The following is an 8,510-nucleotide window of genomic DNA, read 5'->3' on the forward strand; positions in this document are numbered from 1 at the left end:
CTACCTGCCTATCTCCTTTTCCACCTATCCACTCCACCCTCCTCCCTGACCTATCACCTTCATCCCTTCCCCCACTCACCTATTGTACTCTATGCTCCTTTCTCCCACCCCCATCCTCCTCTCGCTTATCTCCCCACGCTTCAGGCTCTCTGCCTTTATTCCTGATGAAGGGCTTTTGACCGAAATGTCGATTTCGAAGCTCCTTGGATGCTGCCTGAACTGCTGTGCTCTTCCAGCACCATTAATCCAGAATCTGATTTCCAGCATCTGCAGTCATTGTTTTTACCTCATGGCTTATCTGACTGCTCCACACTCCAACATGCCTCTGATAGCCTTGCACCTCCTTTGCTCAGCAACAATTGATCCAGCTGTACTGTAAAAACATACAAACACTCTGCTTCAACTCCCCTTTCAGGAGGAGAGCTCACAACAATTCGTGAGGAAAGGTTTTGCCTCATTTCTGTCTTAAATGGGAAATGCAGGGTTACAGGGATAGAGTAGGGGGAATAGGTCTTTCCTTGTGTCTGTGTGGATTTCCCCCTGGTGCTCTGGTTTCTTTCCACAGTCCAAAGATGTGCAGGTTAGGTGGATTGGCTGTACTAGATTGCCTATTGTGTCAGGGAATGTGTAGATTAGTTGAAGTAGCCATGGGAAATGTAGGGTTACAGGGTAAGAGTATGAGTCTGGATGGGATGGTCTTCAGAGGGTTGGTATGGACTTGTTAGGCCGAATGACCTTTTCCCACACTGTAGGGTTTCTATGATTCCCTAGCCTGTCCAACCTTTCCGTATAAGACAACCCATCTGTTCCAAGTCCCAGTCAGGTAAACCTTCTCTGAACTGCTTCCAAAGTATTTACACATTTCCTTAATACTCTGCGCAGTGCTCTGGATTTGGTCTCAACAATGCCTTCTATAAAAGAAGCACATCTCATCTTTTTTTTGTGTTCAATTCCCTTACAATAAATAATAACATTCTACCAGTTTCCTAATTGCTTGTTGTTCCTGCATATTAACTTTGTGTGTGTTCTCCCACTGTGTCTGAGAGCTCTACAGTCTCCCACCATTTAGTTTTTTTATTCTTCCTGCCAAAATGCACAATTTCACTTTTCTCACATTATATTCCATTTGATGGACATTTTTTTGCCAACTGAGTTTTCTCCTTCTAACTTGTTCATGTCCTCTTCGAAACCTACTTTCCTACCCATCTTTGTGTCATCAACCTCAGCAAATTTAATAATCAAACCCTTAGCCCTTTCAGCCAAGTCATTTTTATAATAAGTCATTTTTATAAATTGGAAAATGTTAAGTTTGCTATGTATCACTTAAAGTAATTTTCTTGTGTGCCTTCCTCTCTTTCATTTCCTGGATTGCAACTATTTTTGAAGAGTTAATTCTATCCTCTGATGTAACAGAAGTTCTTCTGCCATCTCCTTATTATCTTCCATAGTTAATTCCCAGACCCTCTTCCTAATGGGTCAACACTCACATTGTTAAATCCTTTTTTTCTTAAATTTCTAAAGAAACTTTTATTATCTGTTTTGGTATTTCTGACTAGGTCTCTCAAATTCTACCTTTCCCTTAGCACTGCTGCCTCACAGTGCCAGGGACCTGAGATCAATTCCTGCCTCAGGCAACTCTTCTCCCTGTGTCTGCGTGGGTTTCCTCCAGGTGCTCTGGTTTCCTCCCACAGTCCAAAGATGTGCAGGTCAGGTGAATTGGCCATGCTAAATTGCCCATAGCGTTAGGCACATTAGTCAGGGGTAAATGTAGAGGAAAGGGTCTGGTTGGGTTGCTCTTCGGAGGGTCGGTGTGGTCTTGTTAGGCCAAAGGGCCTGTTTCCACATTGTAGGGAATCTAATCAAACCTTTTACTCATTCTTTGCTTGTTTATATGCTGCTCAATTTCTTTTTATTCATTCACAGGATCTGGTCACTGCAGTTTGACCAGGATTTTTTGCCCATCCCTAATTGCATTGGCAGTAATTGAGTGAACATTCATTTTTATTCATTCTCAGGATGTGGGCATCATTTATTGTCCTACCCTAATTGCCCAGAGGGCAGTTAAGAGTCAACCACTTTGCTGTGAGTCTGGAGTCACATGTAGGCCAGACAAGATAAGGACAACAGATTTCCTGCCCTAAAGGGCATTAGTTTAGAATAGAGTCCCCACAGTTTGGAAACATGCCATTCAGCCCAACAAGTCCACACCAACACTCTGAAGATCATCTCACCCAGACCTATCCCCCTACTCTATCCCTGTAACCCTGCATTTCCCATGGCTAATGCACCTAACCTAAACATCCCTGAACACTAAGGGCAATTTAGCAAGACCAATCCATCTAACCTATGTATCTGTGGGAGAAGCAACCAGCAAAAGCCCACACAGACATGGGGAGAACATGCAAATTCCACACAGACAGTCACCCAAGCCTAGAATCGAACCCAAGACCTTGGTGCTGTGAGGCAGCAGTGCTAACCACTGAGCCACCATACCGCCCTTTCGCATTAATGAACCAGATGGGTTTTTCCTGACAATCGATAATGGTGTCATGATCATCATTAGATTCTTAATTCCAGATTGTTTTTTTATTGAGTTCAAGTGCCACCATCTTTCATGGTGGGATTTGAACCCAGGTCCCCAGCCCATTAGCTGCATCTCTGGGTTAATCAGCAGCACAAACAGTCCCAGCCTGTTCAGTCTCTCCCTGCAGCTCAAACCCTCCAGCCCTGGCAACATCCTTGTAAATCCTTTCTGAACCTTTCGCACTTCATGACATCTTTCCTAAAGAAGGGAGACCAGAATTGTGCTCAGCATTCCAAAAGTGACCTAACCAATGTCCTGTACAACTGCACTGACCAATAAAGGCAATCATACCAAACACCTTGTTCAGAATTCTCGGTACCTGCGACTCCAATTTCAAGGAACTATGAACCTTTACTCCAAGGTCACTTTGCTCAGAAGCATTCCCCAAGACCTTACCATTAGTGTATAAGTCCTGCTCTGATTTGCTTTTTCAAAATGCAGCACCTCACATTTATCTAAATTAAACTTCACCTGCCACTTCCCAGTCCATTGGTCCATCTGATCAAGATCCTGTTGTACTTTGGGATAACCTTCTTCGGTGTCCACTGCACGTCCGATTTTTCATACAGAGCTGTGCTGAGCTCCACTAAAAGAAGGCCACTGTGGGTTTCCCCATGTGACCTCCAGTTCCCACAGACAGTAGTGGGTTGGTTTGTGTTCCTGCAATGATGTAGAGGAAGGCCCGCCCTTCCTGACTAGTTGCGATAACAGCCTGAAAGGAAAGTGTTCTTACTAAACAACCCCACCCACACTGCTCTTATTCCCCATTGCCTCAGCACTGGCTTATCACGAGGAAGCAATGTTTTCAAACGTTAGTGAGAGACAGCCTCCAGAGCGAAGCACTCTTTCTCATATCTACCCTACAACCTCCTGCTCCGCTTAATCTGGGTGGCTCCATTTGCCACTTAGGAACCAAACCAAGACCTTAAAGTGAGCAGGGAACCCGCTTTCACATTAATTAGGAGGGCAAACTTTCAGTGAGTAACCCATTCCCCAGGGGCTGACTGGGAACCAGAATCTTTCATGTCTTCTGTTTGCTATTGGGAAAATCAGCCAAGGGTGTCTTTCATAACACACTGTGTCAGTGGTAGCTCAATATTTTGTGACTAAGACAGTCATGGGTTCAATACCCAGCCCAGAGATTTACAGCACCCAAATCAAGGCTGACTCTGCAACCATGCAGCAGCAGCATCCACGGTGACATTAAATCATGTCTGTCCTCTCAGCTGAACCCAAACAAATCCTGTCACTATTTGACAAAAGGTAGAGGTGGTGGTCTGTCCCAGCCAATATTAAACGCTCTTTCAATATCATGTAAACATACAAACCAGCCATCATCAAGTTGCGGTTTCTGGAAGCTTACCAAGTGGAAAATTGGCTGCAGTTTTGCTGACATTATAGTGGCCACAATTCAGAAAGTATTTCATTTGTTGCTAAATGCCTTTGAGATATCCTGAGTTCAAGAAGGGTGCTATTTAAATAACAAATTCTCAGCAAGCCACCCTCCTTAAAATGAAGCATATTCAAAAACCCTGCAGCCCATATTCAAATATGCACCAAGTCCATCCATCTGTCAGCTCCTCCGTGTACTGGCCTACCTTGCTGGACTAGACATCAGTGTCTCAATGTTGAATTTATCAAGCTTGTGTTCAAATTCCTTCATTTCCCAGCCCCTTCCAAACTGTAACCTTCTCCATCCCTGTTACCCTCTGAGATCACTGCACAATTCGAGGCCGTTCTGTCAGTTACTAAACCAGCAAGAACCTGGGGACTGACTGACAAATCCAAGTTGGCCTCCTTTCAGTGGGACATAACAAGGGTCTCAATGAACCTGATTGACAGCTTACCCACTGCAGGCAGGAGATCTTCCTGATATAACAGAAAATTGGTGGTGAGATGCAGGAATTTCGTCCACACACCTCGCTTTCCCCCTCTAAGATGCTCCTTAAAACTGACCTCTTTGACCACAACTATAGTTGCCTGTCTGAGTATTTCTATATGGCACACATCAAGTTTTGAAAAGTCTCGGGCATTTTGTGCTCTGTTAAAGGTGCTATATAAATACATGTTGTTCTTTATTATTGAATTCTTGTTTCATTTCCTCCTATTTGGTAATTATTGATGTGTACCACAACTGCAAAAGTGCTAATTAACTGTTTATAGTGCAGGATATGTAAGCTTAGTCTTGCTCACTCACACACACACGCATGTTCACACACTCATACATCCATGCACGCACTCAGGCACACACTGTTGTACACACACAAGTGTTCAGGAACACGCACACTCATACATTAACACACTTTTACAGCAAACACAATTTAGACACAGACACGTGTTCACAAACACAGACACACGTACATACACTCCTACACAAACACACATGCTGAAGCATGCAAACACACATAAACACAAGCTTTTACACAACACATACATACTCACAAATACACACAAACCTACACACAAATATACAAGTACAAACACTCAGGCACAATCTTGAAAAAAACGTTCACTCACATTTACAATTCATTCGCACACATACACACAGCAGACTCCAACACACGCACATATATAAACACACACCGACATATATGCCCATGTCAGAGAAAGTGAGGACTGCAAATGCTGGAGATCAGAGTCGAGAGTGCGGTGCTGAAAAAGTACAGCAGGTCAGGCAGAACCTGAGGAGCAGGAGAATCGACGTTTCAGGCATAAGCTTCTCATGGATATGCGCACATACTCAGTCGGACGCACATTTGTAGCACTGAACACATAACAGCGCAATCATACACGTACAGTCAGTCTTACATATACACACAGACACACACCATTTTTATTTTGTTGTCCCCCTGCCTGTGTGAAGCTCTACGTAGGGAGCAGCATCAAAGCTGCTCTCTGGAACTCACGGCTGAATAATGACCATTTCTGACTGACTTCCCCTGAGGTTTGCTGCAGTTTAACTGATCGAAGTGAACAGTAAAATTCTTACCTTTGAGTCACAGGCATCACATCGATTCTATGGAAGGGATATTTCACAAGCTGATTCCAGGCACAGCTGAAGTAATTGTTACTCTAACCAAAAGTTATCAACTCTACCGGTACAAGATAATATAAAACGACACAAGATTGCAGGAAACTAGCTTAAGTCACACCATGTTCTCTCTACACACAGGCATACAATAGGCTTAAATTTCCCTATGTTAAACTTCAGAGGGAAGAAGCTGAGCTTCAGTGGACTGTTTTGATGTCAATCAGTATCAACTTGCTGCCAGATTGGTTGAAACTCTGCTCTCTTGCCAGCCTCTTACCAATCAAAACTTTTCTGGTTTTTCTTATCAAGAAAGCCCACATGTTGGTTGGTGAACCATGTCATGGAACATAAAGACACTGTGGGAAAGATACAAGTGGGTAGAGGGTGGTAAAGCCATCTACGTATGAAACATGAATAGTTTTAATTGCACAGAACAATGGATTGTCTTGGAGTCATTTTGAAAGGGCTATCACATGTGGACTGAATGGCCTCTTTCTGTGCTGTTTAATTTTCTGTTTCTAGATTTAGCATCTGCTTCCATGTCACAGTGGCACCCCAGGAAGGCAATTAGTTCCTTGGAAAATATCAGTATTTATATACCACACATAATCTGTAAATACCATATAGAACAGTACACAGGAATGGGCCCTTCGGCCCACAATGCTGTGCTGAAATGACACCAAAATAAACTAATCCTTTCTGCCTGCCCTTGGTCCATATCCCTTCATTCCATGTATATCCGTGTGTTTATCTAAAAGCCCCTTAAATGCGCCTATCATATCTGCCTCCGCCCCCACCCCTGGTAGCGCATTCCAGGCTCCTACCACTCTCTGTGTAAAAAAAACTTGTCCCTCACATCTCCTTTGAACTTTCCCCCTCTCACCTTAAATGTATGCGGCCTAGTTTTGGACATTTCAACTCTGGGAAAGAGATTCTGACTGTTAACCCTATCTGTGCATCTCATAATATGAGAGACTTCCACCAAGTGTTCCTTCAGCCTCCACTGCTCCAGAGAAAACAACCCGAGTTTTTCTAGCCTCTTCTTCTAGCTCATACCCTCTAAACCAGGCAGCATCCTAGTAAACCTCTTCTGCACCCTCTCCAAACCCTGCACATCCTTCCTGTAATGTGGCAACCAGAAGTGAACACAATACTCTAGAACTGTGGCCTAACCAAAATCTTATAAAGCTGTAACATGATATCCTGACTCTTGTATTCAATTCCCCGAACAATAAAGGTAAGCATACCACTTGCCTTCTTTACCACCCTATCTACTTGTGTGGCCACTTTTGAGGAGCTATTGACATGAACCCCAAGATCCCTCTGTACACCAAAGCTGTTCAGGGTCCTGCCATTAACTGTATATTTTCCTTAACACTTGATCTCACAAAGTGCAGCACCTCACACTTATCTGAATTAAACTCCATCTGCCATTTGTCTGCTCATATCTCCAACTGATCTATATCCCCCTGTATCCTTTGACAATCCTCTCCACTATCCATAGCTCCACCAATTTTTGTGTCATCTGCAAACTTACTAACCCACCCATCTACATTTTCATCCAAGTCATTTATATATATCACAAACAGCAGAGGTCCCTGAACAGATCCCTGTGGAACACCACTTGTCAATGACCTCCAGTCAGAAACACTCTCTTCCACCTCTACCCTTTGTCTTCAATGGGTAAGCCAATTCTGAATCCAAGCAACCAAGTCACTATGGCTGCCATACATCTTAATCTTCTGGATGAGCCTACATAAGGGACCTTGTTGACAGCCTTACTAAAATCCACATAGACAACGTTCACTGCTCTACCCTCATTGATCACCTTCGTCACCTCCTCGAAAAATTCAATCGAGTTAGTAAAACATGACCTGTCCCACACAAATCCATGCTGACTGTCCCTAATTAGGCCATGCTTTTCCAATTGTGTGTAAATCCTATTGCTAAAAATTCTATGAAATAGCTTCCCAACCACTGATGTGATACTGACCAGTCTACGGTTTCCTGGGTTATCCCTATTTCCCTTCTTGAACAGAGGAACAGCATTAGCTCCTTGCCAGGCCTCCAGGCCCTCTCCAGGATACAAAGAGCTTGGTCAAGGCCCAGTAATCTCTTCTCTTGCCTCTCTCTATAACCAAATAGCATTGGACCCTGGGGACTTATCCACCTTCATGCTCTTCAAGAGTCCCAACATTTCTTTCTTGATCTCAAAATGCTCTAACATATTATTATGCTCCACACAAATTTCACAATCCTCCAGATCCTTTTCCTGGGTGAATACTCATTTAGGATCTCACCCACATCCTCTGCCTCCAAGCACAAGTTCCCTCCTTTATCCTTGAGTGGTTCTACATCCTCCCTAGTTATCCTCTTGTTTTTAATGTATGTATAGAATGTCTTGGAATTCTCTTTGACCCTACTTGCCAAGGTCATTTCATTGCTCCTTCTTGCTCTCCTGGTTCCCTGCTTGAGTTCTTTCCTGCTTTCTTTATATTCCTCATGGGCCCTGTCTGATCCTAACTTCCTAGCTCCTATGTGTTTCTTTTTTCCTTTTGACTAAATTCACAACCTCATTATCCAACAGTCCCCTATCTTGCCATCCTTGTCCTTCCTCCTTACTGGAACATACTGGTCTTGAATTCTGATCAGTAGATCTTTAAACAACTCCCACATGTCAAAATTGCACCTGCCTGATGACCATTCTTCCCAATTAACACTCCCTAGATCTTGCCTAGTACTGACATAATTTGCCTTCTCCCAATTTCGTACCTTGCCACAAGGTCCTGACTTATCTTTATGCATAGCCATCTTAAAACGTAAGGAGTTGTGATCACTGCTTTCAAAATGCTCTCCCACTGAAAGGTCAGTGACCTGGCCAGGCTCATTAGCCAA

The 8,510-nt window shown here is 43.5% G+C and overlaps 1 long non-coding RNA gene across 3 annotated transcripts in view; it reads right to left on the reverse strand.

The window, feature by feature from the left end:
• LOC122565440 overlaps window positions 1–5,784 on the reverse strand; it is a 66,223-nt gene extending 60,439 nt beyond the window's left edge. For all 3 annotated transcript variants that reach the window (XR_006316171.1, XR_006316172.1, XR_006316173.1), the window contains exon 1: window positions 5,574–5,784. This is a non-coding gene — a long non-coding RNA (uncharacterized LOC122565440). The remainder of the gene's footprint in view (window positions 1–5,573) is intronic.
• Window positions 5,785–8,510: the final 2,726 nt, after the last annotated feature.

The sequence above is a fragment of the Chiloscyllium plagiosum genome, chromosome 31 (genome assembly GCF_004010195.1).
Source record: "Chiloscyllium plagiosum isolate BGI_BamShark_2017 chromosome 31, ASM401019v2, whole genome shotgun sequence".
Lineage (NCBI taxonomy): Eukaryota > Metazoa > Chordata > Chondrichthyes > Orectolobiformes > Hemiscylliidae > Chiloscyllium > Chiloscyllium plagiosum.